This window comes from Cynoglossus semilaevis, chromosome 5 (assembly GCF_000523025.1).
Source record: "Cynoglossus semilaevis isolate Cse_v1.0 chromosome 5, Cse_v1.0, whole genome shotgun sequence".
Lineage (NCBI taxonomy): Eukaryota > Metazoa > Chordata > Actinopteri > Pleuronectiformes > Cynoglossidae > Cynoglossus > Cynoglossus semilaevis.
In genome coordinates this window covers 5296176-5311156 of record NC_024311.1, presented here as the reverse complement: position 1 = coordinate 5311156, position 14981 = coordinate 5296176, and the positions used below count along the sequence as shown (strand labels likewise).

General features: G+C 39.0%; 1 protein-coding gene across 1 annotated transcript in view; it reads right to left on the bottom strand.

Annotated features, from left to right (window-relative positions):
• The window catches only part of apba2b (amyloid beta (A4) precursor protein-binding, family A, member 2b), a 46410-nt gene extending 32057 nt beyond the window's left edge, over positions 1–14353 (bottom strand). The window contains exons 1-3 of the mRNA XM_017032672.2: positions 14213–14353; positions 13337–13568; positions 3471–3520 (exon numbers count right to left, since the gene is read on the bottom strand). The gene's annotated coding sequence lies outside the window, so the exon portion shown is untranslated. The remainder of the gene's footprint in view (positions 1–3470; positions 3521–13336; positions 13569–14212) is intronic.
• Between the last annotated feature and the right edge of the window lie 628 nt (positions 14354–14981).

Below are 14981 nucleotides of genomic sequence, written 5' to 3'. Positions count from 1 at the left end.
AGAATTATACTGATATTTTTGGTTTATTTTAATTGTGATCCCATTGTGGTCCACCTGTAGATCCTGACCACTGGCTTACACCGTTGTTGTGTGTTACATCATGTCCTTCATGTGGGTTTACGTTCTGCAGTGCCTTTAGGAATCGTTTCAACAAAAATGTCCTCAGTTTTGTCCTTCATGTGGGTTTACGTTCTGCAGCAACAAAAATGTCCTCAGTTTATGTTTGTCAATGTCTATGGTTAAGTCGTTTTACTTGATCAGGTTTTATGAATTTTAAAATCTAACAAGCATCCAATTTTATTACATTTTCTAAATAAATCTAAATCTTCGGTGTCAAGAAGCAGGTTTTGACCTTGTGCTAGAACACCACAGATAAGGCCTTCTCTGTTGGAAACTGCACCTGCTGAATGGCTTAGACTTGAATGGAGGACATGATGAGAAATGACTTTTATAATTTCTATTAATAAACACACTGATTTTTGTTTTTTAGAACCTTTTGACTTACTCTTTTAAATGCTAAACAGAATTACTATTACAACAAAACAGATCTGCCAGTGACCTGAACTGTTTACATGACCAAAAACCCCATTAAAAAAAAAGTATTTTTTTATGTACTTCTAAAAACTAATTAAAACAGCAGGTGTCTGAACCAGTGGGAGGTGGGATAAAAGATTCAAACAAACACTGCAGACTATAAGAAACACCACAGGGATCTGGGATCACGACTGACAGGCTTCAGACTTCAAATGAAGTCAGTAGAAGTGATTTGTCTGCTCCACGGTGTACTACTCCCAAAAACGATGGGAAGTGGAAGATGAATAGTGTTGATAACACGGATTCCTCGTACACACTGTGAAATATAGATGTATTTACAAACTGAACTGAAGTTTAAAGGATTTATATGTAAAGTGACTGGATAAAGCTATAATTCCCTACAGTCAAACAGTAAATTAGGGTTTTATGTCCAGACGACAGCATTTAAGTTCCATCAGTGTGTACAAATTACTCATCGAAATAACTGCCGTGGCTTTTTTACTTATTCAATAAAAGGTCAGAGCAGTGGAGAAATGAATCAATGCCAGGGATGGCAGTTTGTAGATACAGTTCCACAGCCGTAACATTCCAGTGAGCTGACGACTAATATAAATGTCTATATGTGAGCTGACCTTCTGTTGTTGGTCATTAAAAAAGTTTTCTCAGATTAAACTTTGAAACACATCTTAATGTATGGGCAGAATGACGTGAACTGTGTACAGTATAATTCCACTACACATCCACACATCCACGATACACAAATGATTTCCCCCAAAACTGCAGGACAGTTTTTGATCCATGAGGACGGCCAGTGTGTCTGGAGGTTTGTGTCAGGTCAACCTCATCTAACACAGGGCAGTAAGTCAGTTTACAGCTGACAAGCCGCCTGACACAGTTCTCACATGGACTGGACCATGACTGTAGACTGATCAATATGGTTGAGTCCAATCACTGAAGACTTGAAGGCAACTCTCAACGTGTTCTAGAAGCCACTGTCCAGACACACAGTGGTGACTAAAATCCACCAACTCTGAGTCTAAATTTAGAGTTATCAATAGGAAAGGAAAGTGAACTACTGGTCATTGTGACACAGCTCACCACTGCACACAACCAAATGTGACCTCTGTTTTTAACCCATCACCAAAGTGAGCAGTGGGCAGCTTTAAGGGACGGTACCACGCTCAGATCACCTCAGTGGTAACTTGGCAGCAGGTGGACTTGAACCTTAAACCTTCCAGACCCCTGCCTCCTTAACCACTAAGCCACCACTAGTGCACATCTATCTTTCTATCCTGTTGTTATTGACATGTTAATACTTCCACCATTTGGACAGGTGTGAAACACAAACATTTCCTCTTTCTGTTGCAGAAATATGGCATTTCTGGGTCATATTTACGAATGATTAATTATGATTAATTATGAAAAATCATGATTGGTCTTTAGCTAGCCTCAACTGGATTTTATCTTTGACAAGCAACGTGTTATTCAACGTGGTACGTGTTATTCAACAAGGTTTTTTTTTTTTTATCCTCAAACATTTATATTAGAAAAAAAAAGAATTTAAAAGGAACCTAACTTTCAGTACCTATGAGGGGAAAAAAGCAGGTTCGACTTTTTCTTTTCAAAATTCTACAAAGAAAGAATGCTTTGATGGAAACGCCGCTTGCAGAAGTGCTTAGGCTTAAAAAGAGGATATGCAGAGGAATAGCTTTTGATATTTTCATGAATACAGTTTTTTAAGTCCATTTATGAATCTGTCACATCGTACTTTTCAATTTATGCCTCTACCCTCACATTTTCACATTATATGTAAACATTATTAATCACAAGTGTGAAGAGTTTTTATTAAAAATCAATCCTAGTCTATAGACCACATGTGTTTTTATCACTCTTAAAACTTAAAACTTAAACTTACTCTCTTTCTTGTGTCTGACTGTTTTATTATTCTTTTTTAAAAATATATCTTCATCTTCTTTCTGCCTTCTTTGTAACCAGCTGCTTCCTTCAGTTTTCACCCGGGATCACCCTCATCTAACTTTCTTTACCTTATCTCTCTAACTTTATCAATCAGTTTAACCCCTGCTGTTCCTCTGACTTGGTCATTAGTAATCCAGTCCAGTCTGGTCACTGCCAATAAAACATCATCTTCAGCCCAGCTCTCCTTAAACTTATAAGCTATAACTAATAATCTTTTTTAATAGTATTTGTTTGAATCTTTATACCAGATCTTTCTCCTCTCTCCATCCTAAAAAACATCCTACCGTGTCTGTTTAAATAGAACAGTGTTTTCTTACAACATGCTAAAATAAACCCCCTTAAAACCAAACTGTAAAATGATGATGTTTCTCTACATAATCTCATCTTCATTTCAAATTGCAGAGAGCAAGGTGAACTTATTGAAGTCATTTCACAGATTCAGACTCACTGCTCTGTTGAAGAGGATGTCACTCCATCAGGGTGGATGAATATTTTAGCAGCAGTTCAATAAATGATGAGAAGCTCACAAACCCTGTACTTAACTGATGTTTTCACATATTCCTACTCTTCTTCAGCAGAACAGCTGCTCCACACCTATCACATCCTAATGATGGAAAACAGATCTCGGAAAATAAATACGCAAATGCTACAAAGCTGGAATAAAAGGGAGACAAAGAAATGTTTCACCTATTTTAGATGTATTGTGTATTTATGGCTGTTAAAGTAGAGATTTAGGAGCTGGAATATCACCATCTGCCCAAACCACCTTTCATTTAGTCGTACAACTTTCCCATCACTCCCATCAGTGTGGTGTTGTTAGCACAGACACACAAACACTGGGACTCTGTCATATCTTCATTATTGATGGGAAAATATTTGGACACTGACTCAAAGATCCAAACTCAAACTATCCTGGCATAGCAACCAATCAGGAGTAAGTCACAGTAAAGGAGACTTACTGGGAGTAGTGGAGACACAGAGCAGCTCTGCTTATTGCTTAGGCAATGGCCTGAAACACAAAAGGGAGAGAGAAAGAGAGAGAGAGAGAGAGAGAATGATGAGAGACCATGACATCATCATGCTGGCAGAGAAAAGTTCATTTGGGGTAAACTGGTGAGTAGTCATAAGAAAACATCTAACGACAACTAACATAAGAAAGTCCGTTAAGAGATTTTGGTTCCCAAAGAATCTTCTGGGAACTAATGAGTCGCACTTTTAAGATTTTTACTTTTCATCTTTGAAAGACTAAAATGTCTTACGATGGTAATTTGCGAGTGTGCTTTATCATGGAAATGTGATATTAAAACACTAGAGTGTGGTTCAATTATAATTTTAATCTCTTCAGTTATAATAGACCAGTGATACACTGCTTTAACTGCTGCCATTACTGCGGTGTGGAACAGCCTGGAAAACACAACACCTAAAACTACAGGACTATATGACATATTATATTTTTCAAAATGCTCGTAAGACGTGTGTTATCTGTAACTTCTTCTTACCACTTGTTTTTTTTTTTCTGTCTTGAATGATATTATTTTCAGAAACCTTTTTGTCCTCAGAAAGTGTTTTTCTCCTGACATGAATGAGGAGCACATCAGAGAGACTGCATCAGAAGCCTTTACACTGATAATGAGTCACTCATCCATCCACTAGCTACTTCATCTACTTCCACACAGCCCTGAGGCCTGTAGTCGTCCCACAGGTCCAACTCACACTGCAGCAAACGCACTGTGCAGCTACAGCGTTGGAGACAAAACATCAGAGGAAAAAGACAGTTTCAAAGAATACTTGAAGCTGCTGCAGTGCACGAATCAGAGAGGACCCTGTTTCCAACAGCAGAGTTATTGGAACTGTTTGTTTAACTGCTGCAGGAACATAAACTGCACTTCACAACATGTGAATTATTACAAAACACTATTTTTGATGGAGATCTTTATTGATCTTAAAAGAGTGACTGGTTTTACAGATCTTTATTGATCTTAAAAGAGTGACCCGTGAAAACACCCCAATGACTGGTTTTATAGCACAACAACAACTACTATTCTGTAGGAATTGTGGGTAAAGTTGTGGCAACTCTGTGTACAACCTCCTTTTGAAGTGAAAAATATGAGGTATGGAAATGATGCATCACCAGTGGCCCAGATATCCTACAGTACTGACCCATATGCAGCGCTATAACTAATGTGAAACTTGGACATCTATAGTATACTCTGTTAGCCCACACACATACTGGGCTGTGGCCAAATACTGTGGACAGCAGAGGGAGCTCCAGTTTATATATTTTATAGCTTACATGCCAACTAAACAAATACAATAATTATTTTTTAGCTTACATGCCAACTAAACAAATACAAATACAATCATTATTTTTCGCATTAGTTTTTGTTTTTACTCCCTACATTTGAACACATAAATATATGTACTTTTTACCTGTTTTGAAAAAAAAAGACAAAGACTCATTACTTCTCAAAAGTCCACTGATGACTAGGCAACGTAAAAGACCCAACTAACTGTAGAGTCAAAGTGTGAAATGAATGGTTCAGCATGGGGAAAATTGCTAATAATGTTAAATCACCTTAGGAGAAACAAGACATTCTCCATACATGGCCTTATTTTACAGAAATGTACATCCATCCATCCACTATCTACTGCTTACTCCTTTGCAAAGAGTCAGCTATGTACCAGCCAAGGCAGGGTACACCCTGGACATTTTGCTGGACCATGGCAGGGTCACATATAGGGACAAACACAAACTCACATTCACAAACTCAATTCAAAAAGATCAACTGGGGATTCAACTTGTGCAGCAGTGATCTTGTTGCTGTAAAGCAGTGGTTTTCAAACTGTGTGGCCCAGTTGAAATTGAAACTGAAAATGACAAAGTTATGTATCTAAGTTTGAAACAAGCCTGGTTTTGGGTATAGATCTTCTGTCGACATTACAAAGTGACTTTGCTGTTTTTAAGCTTTATGACTCCCTTCCTAATGCCAGCCTTTTTTCTTTTTTTTTTTACCAGAGTCAGGAAAAGCAGCCAGGGTAGATTTAAACCTAGAACCTGCTGCATGACAGGTAGAATCTAATAACTGTGTCAGCTGTCAGCACTGAACATATTTAAAAAAATATATATATATACAAATATGCACCAGGACACAGCAGAGCCAGCTGTCAGCACTGAACATATTTAAAACAAAATAAAAAATATACAAATATGCACCAGGTGGACACAGCAGATTATGTAGTTGTGCTGTTCAAAGTAAATACAAAGTGAGAATGGAAGGAATAATGAAGCTTCCAGCAACTGTTACCGAGTTTCACTGATGAAAAATGTGTAGTAAATAGAGTAACGTTTGACAATGAGGACAGAAAAAAAAAAAGACACGTGAACCAAAAACCCACTTTATACTGAGAGCTCAGCACATCAGTGCCCTTCTACAGCAGGAAATCTATCCTCATTGATCCCAAACTTCTCACCCTCCTCTCCGTGAGAGACAAGGGCCGCTCCTCCACTGTTCCCTCTGAAACCCCTGCACAAGCTGTTCTTCAGGCATTAACACTGCGTCGACATTTTACAAGGTTGCTCCCTGCCATCCCAAAATAACGTAGTGTTTCAAACAAACACTGGAGCACCGGAGGGGTGTAGTGTAGTGGAACCAATAATTACAACCAGAGAACACAGACTCTGATGGAAACAGCATCAGCTCCTGCTAACGCTGTTTTTGCAAACCTTTAAATATTTGAAGAGTTTTAAATACAAAGTCTGTCTCATGTTTAGCATCAATGTCAAGATGTTTCACATTAAAATTTAACCTTTTAGGATGAATCTCATTACAATCCTATTCTTTATGGTTGAAGCATCACTACAACCATGTCTGGAAATGTAAGACGTGATTATATTGTGCATTACTAATTCTTTAAAAGTGTATAAGCAAAAGTCATTTTCCAAATATAAACCATTAGCTTTGTACAAAGTTATGAATACATTAATTAACTCCTGTAAATTATTATATTACTGCAACAGATATCTGTGGCTTCATCATTCAGGAGTTTATGTCTGTGTCCCTCATGAATGATTAGGGTTCTGTGGCAGCATACAGAACACTCAGTTTGCCTCAACCTCCGGTTAAAAGTTGCATTTTTTACCTCACATCACTCTCCTCTGACTGCCTGCTAACATCCCCCCACCAAACGTAGAGCACTGAAGACTTCTGATCGTACACTAAAGAAGAATCTCACGAGACCATTCCCCAAATATCACGTCAGCAGTTACAGATGTCACTGCTGACATCTGTATGAAAACCTTTAGGATTCTCTCAACTCAAAAACAGATCTAAAGGTGCGCTGATGACGTCATCTCGCTGTTGTGGAAAAGAATGACGAAAGGTTTTAGAATACTTCTGTAAAAGAACATCACAAACACCTGCAGCCCACCTACAGGGGGAGCTAATTACCCTGATCCTGGACTCTTTCAGGGCCACCCATGCATTATTAATGATCACTGGTTTACAGTCTCACCTGTTTACATGTTCCCTACAAGACCAACACACCAACGACCAATCAGAGCATGCTGTCGTTCATAGTATTACAGTATTACATTCATGTGCCAGGGCAGAAGTCAGCGACCTTCCGCACCAAAGAGCCATTTTCATCACTTCATCAGCAGATAAAATCTTTAAAGGGAACAAAAAACAAAAAAATAGTTTCTTTAGCAGCAGAAATGACAAATGTTGTTGTAGTAAATAATAAATCTAGTATTGTTTTTGTCTGATAGAAACAGGCCTGCAGTTCCTAGTATTGTTTTTGTCTGATAGAAACATTCAAAACTAACTTATGCTTAAAATGTAAACATTTAGGCCTGCAGTTGTAATTATTTAAGTGTAAAGACTTTATTGACTCTGAGACGAAGCTGTTCCTACTGTATGTCTACACCGGACTTCACAGAGCAGCACTGTGTCTCCTGTACAACCTAGTGACCCAACTGCAATTGGTACGTTTTACAAAATGTAGCAAAAAATGACATGTTATTGCATGGAGCTAAAGTGTTGCACACATTGCGTAATGTATCTAGTGCAGCCACTGAGAGAGCGTCTCTTCGAGGCAGCAGCTTTTTCAGTCGAGGCAGCAGAAATATCTGCCAGGAGGAACCAAAATAAACTGTGTCCAAGTTGGATGGGAGATTTAAGAACACCCTGGGAAGGTGTTTATTTTAAACAGAAAATTAAAAATACACGACTGCGTTCCGCGCATCATTTTTGTATTTCTTATAATATATATATATCTTATANCGCATCATTTTTGTATTTCTTATAATAAATGTAAATGCTATAAATGTCTGTAACAGAACAGAGCAGAAATATGAATAGAATGTACATTAAACATCATTATAAAATGATGCTATTTTATGTGTTATTGGCAAATTATAGACACAAGGTGTTTTGTAATTAACACACATAAAAATATTAGCATTTATATTCTCTAAAGAATGGAGGCACAACAATAAAAATGGTTTGTGGCATGCTGTGAGTGGGTGAGGCTGCTGGGGTCATTTCTGTTTTCCAGAATCACAATAACAAGATTGGGGACATTTGTTTGACAGTTTCTCTCCTGGTATCAGAATTATTGCCGTCTTGGTAACCATCATCTGCGGCGTCCATCAACAGACCCGTCTGTCTCAGTAATGACACACAGGCTGGTGACTTGAAAGGAAATCAGATTCTGTCTGAGACGTATCCACCACGCCTGGATGACTGCGGTGGGATGCATTTTATGAAAAATACATCTTCCTCCTCAACTTTATATTTTTGACACTGCAACAGCAGACGGTTTTTAAATGTCTCTCAGACAAAGACATTTAACGGGAATAAATGTACCACCGTGGAATTGTGGAGGCAGCCCGACAGCAGCGGGCGAGGGTGCCAGCACATCTAAATGCTAATGTCCTGCTGCTCCTCAAACAAATGTAACAGCTAACGAGGTTGTATACTGAATGAATCTGAGGCCGGAGCAATGAAGAAAGAGACAATATAGTGAAGGAGCACAGTCATCATCTGACTGCAGCAGGAAAACAGGTTAAATGGGCGTCCAGTAGCACACAACCACACCCAACCCCACACCTCAACCTTAAAACCTCACTCTAACCCGAGTATTTTTTTTTTCATGTAATGGCTGATAACCACTTGATGGACTATTCTCACAGAACACAAACATAGAAACGTGCAATTGCTTCACACGTTAGGAGCAAACACTTCCAGGATGGAGGATAAGGTAAGTTACAAACACCAAACAGCTACAGCAGTGATTCACCTCAAGGCCGCAGCAACAGTGCAGCAAAATATTTTTAAGCCTAGAATTTATAGTTACACTGCATCAAGGTGTTATACACATTAACACATTCTAAATAGATTTTAAAAAAAGACTTTGTACATTGTCACATCACCAGTTTAGAGAGACAGGAACAGAGAACCTTATGCACCGGCCTCGTCTCCTCTTGTTGCCACAAATGATTAATGCTGCCATGAACAGCCTCCTGCACAGCTTCTTTTCTTCACTTCTTCCATTTTTCTCCTCCTTTTTATTGGCCCGTTTTAACCAGAGTGTGAAATTGATTCAGACTCATTTGCAGGCTGGGGCTATAAAGGGAGGCAGGCACACCACAACACGCTGATTCAAAGGGATCGCCCTAATGTAGTTTTACCTACAGCTTGAACTGTGGAAGTCACCTTGTTTTTATTTAAACGTTTGTTAATAAAACCCCACAGCAAGCAGAGGACATGGGTTTCTCAAAGTCGCAGCACATTAATTCATGCAGAGCACAATCCCAAAGACTGTAGCATGACCGACTGTAGGTGTGGTGGTTGGACTGAGCAGTGAATGATAAAACACTCCAGGTTCGGACTGTGGTCCAACATCAGGTGCATTCATGAAGTGTGATATAAAAAGTGTTCCAGACTAAAGTCACAGTAAAGTCTGTATATGAGCTGCCAGTGGATAACCATCAGTAGACGGGTAAACACCAAGGCTGTCACAGACAGGATATGATTCTGCCTGCTTCAGCACGAGCTAAAGTATATATGCCAAGAAACAGAAAGTAAACGAGAAGTCTTTTGTGGGATTTGTGTTATTTTCTGTGGAAGTCTCAAACCATTTATTCCTGTCTCTGTGTCCCACACTGGAACCCACAATTGGTTTATTTTCAGCAGAAACTTTGATAGCTGTTATTAAATGTTTAATGAATTACAAAAAAAAAATGTCATTATTTACTTACTTACTATGGACCGTCTCTGGAGGACATTTGTCCAGATGACATCAAAACAATCAGTCAGATGTATTTATTACGAAAGGTTTTCAATATTAAAACTGAACTTGACTTTGGTGAGTCACAGAATTTAGCTGGAACAAAACTGAAGAAACCTGACAAAAGCATTGAACCTCTACATCTAAATAACAAAAAGCTGAAGCCTTTCCTTTCTTCCAGTCAAGCTCTCCATTTGTTTTATAGGCTAATTGGAAACAGCATAATAACCTAATATATCTGAGGAGCGGTTCATCGATTGCCACTGACATTGAACAGCTTTGTTATTCTGTTTGCACAGTTAGGAATTTTCCCTGAACTAATAGGTTATTTACATTTCATTGCACAATTTGTATCTGGTGGCTCTGGTTCCTTTGTTAAAACTGCAACAATGACTGACTCTCAGAAACACCCGCAGTTATTTTATGAACCTGTACAACATAACTCCTGCATCTGGCAAAGACAATGTCTGGGTATTTCAACCCTTTATCGTCTTAAGCTGTTCATACGTCAGTCAGTTGACAACTGAACTGACAAACGTGAACCCGGCTGCAGAGGTTTAGGTTGCAGTATACTGCATGTACTTGTACTCCAGTTTTATTAAAGCTTCACCTATGAAGTAAAAGATCACCGTCTTCTGCTGCAGAAGACGGGAAACTGATGAACCACAAACTCTCCAGGAAAGTGTTGAAGTTATAAACTGAGTGGGGGAGCCAACATCATTTTCCCAGCGTCTTCCTCTGAAACAGTTCAGCAAATCAACACCCACACAGTTGTTTTAATATCTTCCAGTCTCAGTGTTTATTTCATTATTTTCCTCCGCCCACAGCAGCGCTATAAACAGAGTCAACGATGCTAATGTTTGACATGCGGAAACCACAGCCTGCTGAGTAAAGCCTTTAAGCAGATATTACACATGTCGTTATGTAATGAATAACTGATCTCCCTGCAGCACTGACCAGCACGGAAAGACAGGCTATCGCTTGCTGGAGAAATGTATATCGATGAACGCACTGACTTCGAAATAACAGTGCTGTTCTCTTAAATCGTTGGCCTCGTTATTATCCTCTTAAGAATTCTCCAGCTTCTGTAGGAATGGAACACAAGTGCTTCAGTACAGAGGGCGTTAGCAATTACAACTCACAGGGAAGAAAATGACCGTTCACACACGGCCACGGGGACGAGGTTGAGACGAAGCATGGGGAATGACAAACATACACAAGAGGACAATCCTAAAAATGACACAGACATAAGGAAACAACATTAGCTTAGCTTCACTGTCAACACAACAGCCAGTCAACATGCTGTGTGCATTCTCCGAGGTCTTTCAGGTTTTTATCATGGCCCTCCAGGGGCCCCTCACATTAGCTAACAGCCTTACATTAGTTTATATGAGCGTCCCTCATCCATAATATCCCCGCTCATCACTCTTCTCTTCCACTGCAACAACAGCTTTTGTTCTCATGCTCTGTCTGCCAGCTCCATATTGTCCACTGCACAAACTACCTGTTATTGGCACAATGGCACAAAAATAACCCATAAAATTATAGTTATAATAAAAGGGAATATGCAGCAGCACAAATGAATGTTACCAAAATCACAGAGGATCACCAGAAAAAAACGGTTGTGATTCAAAGCTGGTTCGCAGTCATTTAAATTCCTTACAATGAAAAGAAATAGTGGAAACATTTGAGGATTTATACAGTATTAAGATGCTAAACATGTGAGGAGGGGCACCTGAGGAGGACTAAACAATATGTGCATTTGTAATAAATAAATAAACTGAAAATAAGATCATTCTACTTGGAATGCAGTGAAATAAAGTCGCTGACATTAAAGCTAGCATTGACCGGGCACAGTCGATGTGAGCATATTAGCATGCAAATAAAGTACACAGAACAAAGTGCTTCTGGTGTGCAGAAAGGCCTACGATCATTAAGAGATCAATGTACATTATAGGAGCAAAGACAGAAGTGGAAGAAAAGGTCACTACTACGGCTTTCTTGATGAAAAAAACAAACAAACCAAAAACAACCTGCCGTATTCAGTTATTTCTTGATACTGCATTTCAATATTACTAAAACACGTTTCAAGCTGCATGGTTCAAACATCTGTTTGTGACCTACTACATAGAGTATCATATTCCACACGTTTTACTCTGGACTGACTCAACTCGAGGCACAGTGGGGCTTTGACTGTAAAGGTCAAAAAGGCTAAACGGTATCACAAGCAGACAGTAGTTACTGAAAGCCATTCAGCGTGACTGGGTGAGGACACAGTGTATGGATGGAGCACAGCATGGTGAGGCAGAGCAGCCTCTGAACAATGTGTATAAACAACTGTACTGACCCGTGGCTGGTACACGCTCATGTTGGTACACCGTGGGCCAAGCACCAGAGAGTACAGTACTGCACCAGCTCTACTGACAAAAATACATTATTTTTTACAATAGGTTTTTAGCTAAACCTGTTTGGTTTTGAGTTGCGGCAATAGATACTGCAACTGATGCCAAGTTTATTGTATCACATACTGCGGGTTTAATTAGAATAGAATAAGAAGTTAGGATTTACCACACCAAAATTTTAACTTAGTCTTAGGACACACTGTCACAACGTTCAGACTGTCGTTGGTCGTTTCAACATTCTGTGGAGCCACAGATACACAGTGACGCCCTGATCAGACGCTTTAAGGTTGGGTTCCAGTTGGGGAGCTGAGTACTGTTGGAATGTCCACTTGGAGGTCCAAACATAGGCAAATAAACAGAGCGGCAGGGGAAAAAATCTGCAGATAAAGTACTCATAATTAGACATTATTAGAGTAAAAAAAACGCAATACAATTTCTCATCCTGCCATCTACTGGCAAGGAGGGTAACCTCAGCTTCATAGTTGCTTCTTGTTTTATGAAATTTAATGACAGCAAGCCCTAATTTCTTACGAGATGTGAAGTAACTGTCCATAGACATTAACAGAACACAGACTGCTGTCCCTAACCCTAAGTTATCACTGTAATACGACATAGGAAGACTCCAATTTATTTATGATAGATAGACAGACAGATAGATAGACAGATAAATAAATAGATAAGAATGTCATCAAGGTTGAAAATTATGAAGAGAAGTCCATGTCCATCTTAAAAATGTATGACCTTCCTCAGGCAAAACGATACAAAAGGAACGTAGAAAAAAACTATTTAGAAAATTAAAAAAAAAAAGTGTGTGTTATTTCAGACATCGATGTTGGGACGCGCATGAACGATTCTCCGCTGATTAAATCGATAGGTGTGGACACTTAGAAACGAAGATCAGCTCTTAATTATTTTCATTAAAATGAAGCTTAAAATATAGCAGACCTTCGAGATAAGAACCCGTTTCTGGTATAATCATCACCAGCAACGAGGGCGATGCTACACCATCCCCAGTCAAAGGGATCAGCATCCTGAAACGCTGCTTCTGCTGGAGGAGGAAGACTACGGCTCAAACTAATCCATTGGCGACCATAACCCGGATCCGATAATATTTGAATAGAATTGTGTCTTACCTGGAGATTTTTACACGCAGATCAGTCACCTTCTGTCCACTTCAGTGTCGGATGCTGCTGCAGCTGCCTGCTGGAGCATCACTGTGCGCGTCATCGACTGGAACCTTTCGAACGTTTTTTTTTTTTTTTACACTGAGCCTGATGACAGCAGCGCCCCGCAACGTGTATAACAGAAGCTGCGCCCACTGCGGTTGTCTGGTCCCTGAACGCACCGCCGCCACCCTGCAGCCTCCTGCACATCAACACAATTTTTTTTTTATTGTCAGAGAGATTGTAAACAACATGGTTCATATTAAAAACAATAACATCACCAAGTTGATTACTTTAGCAATTCAAGCCGAAAACCGAAACGTGTATATTATACTGACACATTGTATGCATTAGATATACAATGAGGTGCTTATTTCTTTTGATTTTGATTAGAAATTACAGCTGATGAAAACCCGAAATTTAGCAATTAAAAATATTTTTGTTTGAGGCCAATAAAATATTTTTTTTCAAAAAGAAAGGTTAGATTAATAAAAGTAACAACGTAACATGTTTAACATTAGTGACTCCTTTTTAATGTCATAGGTGTCATAACTATGTCCAGTGGAAGTGTCAGGTCACTCTGAGTGGGTATGTTGTTGGGTCTGGGCTCTTTAATTTTTCTCGATAATTTCAAAATTAACTGTACAATTTACTTTCATCTGAATCTCCCATCTAAAACAACAGTGCTTTTTGTCCAGGGTAATGACTCTGACAGCACATTTGAGTAGATGACGTCTGACCAGCTCTGTGGGTATAGAAGGATGTGCACAAGATACAATGAGAGTGGACTGCACGTCAAGAAAGAAGATGTTCGCTTACTCACTAATGAGACGTTTACGTTCTCACCTGAAACTCACAGGAAACTCCCCCCATGTCCCTTTAAAGGCTCCCTGGTTCGAGCAGGTTACCTGGAGAGGTTTGAATGACTCAAAACCTAAATTAAAAAACAAACAAAAATAATAATAAACGTCAAATAGAAATAAATTAATCCATACACCAGAGCTTAAAAAACATGGAGACCAGAGACAAATTACAAAACAGAGATGACAATGTAACGTAACAGGAAGACAAGGTCACGAGGAGACAGTAGAGGACACAGCCATCGTACGGACGGCGGGAAGGCACTGGACGCACGTGCAACCAATCACCACAGGTGACACCGTTTTAGACTGGACGGTTTCACCTACATTAATTTGTCGAGTCTCCCTAAACTTTAGAGACACGCGCAGTCATAGAGACAACTAAAAATAATTATTATATTGGACTACAGAGAAAATGTATAATTATAGTTTGTGTTAGAGTTTGCATAGTAAATATTTAATATAAAAAGTGTATTATTGACGTTAAAATCTTAATTTAGCGAAAGGGTTGAATCAACACAATCAATTTATTAGCCCAATGCTACCCTCTAGTGTCTATTACATAAAATACACCACATCTTACATGACATCTTGTTGTGGGGTTGTTTTTCTAGTTAATGGTGAGAAGTTAACTTCAATTTTAGTGCCTGGTCTTTAATTCCTGCTTAAATCAAGGCTTTATCTGACGGATTTAACTTGTTTTGACTATATTTACAAAAACGTTTTATCATAATTATTCATGTAGAACCACTAGT